Source organism: Rattus norvegicus, chromosome 1, assembly GCF_036323735.1.
Source record: "Rattus norvegicus strain BN/NHsdMcwi chromosome 1, GRCr8, whole genome shotgun sequence".
NCBI lineage: Eukaryota > Metazoa > Chordata > Mammalia > Rodentia > Muridae > Rattus > Rattus norvegicus.
Genome location: NC_086019.1, coordinates 198,841,079 through 198,842,440, shown reverse-complemented (window position 1 = coordinate 198,842,440; position 1,362 = coordinate 198,841,079). Strand labels below are relative to the sequence as shown.

At 41.1% G+C, this 1,362-nt stretch overlaps 1 non-coding gene across 1 annotated transcript; it reads right to left on the bottom strand.

The window, feature by feature from the left end:
* Window positions 1-231: 231 nt before the first annotated feature.
* On the bottom strand, window positions 232-338 carry LOC120100145 (U6 spliceosomal RNA). Its single transcript, XR_005499938.1, has one exon. It is a non-coding gene; the product is annotated as a U6 spliceosomal RNA (small nuclear RNA).
* Window positions 339-1,362: the final 1,024 nt, after the last annotated feature.

The following is a 1,362-nucleotide window of genomic DNA, read 5'->3' as shown; positions in this document are numbered from 1 at the left end:
GATCTACATCCAGCTCCTGTCGGCCTGCACTTCTTTGCTTCATCCATCTTATCTAGTTTGGTGGCTGTATATGTATGGGCCACATGTGGGGCAGGCTCTGAATGGGCGTTCCTTCTGCCTCTGTTCTACACTTTGCCTCCCTATCCCCTCCCAAGGGTATTCTTGTTCCCCTTTTAAAGAACGAGTGAAGCATCTGCATTTTGAGTTTCATGTGTTCTGTGCATCTAGGGTAAAAATATGGAATGCTTCACAAATTTGCATGTCATTTTTGCACAGGGACCATGCTAATCTTCTCTGTATCGTTCCAATTTTAGTATATGTGCTGCTGAAGGGAGCACTATTAGGCCCTCATAGTTGTGACCCCTTGGGCTCTGAGCATCTGCCCCTACCAAGCAGTGCTTGCTCATGTCATCCCTCTCTGACGACTCCATGTCACCTGCCTTAAAGATTGTACTGTGCCTTTCTGGGACTCACTTAAGGCCTGGCAGTGGCCAAGGGAATTGATGTCACAGTAAAAGTACCATCAATGCCATCATTTTAGTCCTTCAAGATGATTGGTAATGGTGTCCAGAACATATCTCACTGGGACCAACCTTGTCTCGGCTGGTCGTACCACACTCTCTTCAGCTCTAGTCTCTGCTCTTACTGTGTGGCATAGACTAGAGACTATTGTGTGTTTACATCTCTTTCCAAACAGTAATCACAAACCATGGTCTACACACAAACATGCAACTCACAGGTATGTGTTATTTGACTTGAACCTTTAAAAAAAATAGAAGTCAATTTAAAATATATAGGAAAATGGGCTAGACATCCAGATTACTCAAGAGTCTTTCCCGTGGGAGTCTCTCCCACTGCTTGGCTGCTCTGTCTTTAGCCAGAGTCTGTGACCCTGATACCTTACAGCCACTAGCTGAAGCATCCTTTCTTTGGGCTAGTTCCATGGCATTAGTGCATGACCTAGAAAGGGTTCTAGGGGGTGTTAACCTAAGCAAAGGTGATAGGTCATGGTAAATGTTAATCTATGATTTATTTAAATATGAATCTATAATCTATTTATATATCTATCAGCAATATTTACTTACCATGTATTATCTAATTATCAGTTTATCTAGCATCCACCTACCTGTCATCTAATTATCAACCTATTATATTCATATATTATCTGTCTATCAATCTACCTACCTATATTTATTTATCTTTGTACATGTTTATCCACCTAACTGCCACCTACCCATCTTGTCTATATTATCTTTCTTATCTGCCTGGCCTACCCAGGAAGCTTTTTTAGATTGTGATTTTTTAATTTTGTTTGTTATTACTGTGTATTTGTGTGTGAGTAAGTGTACTTGCCACATGGAG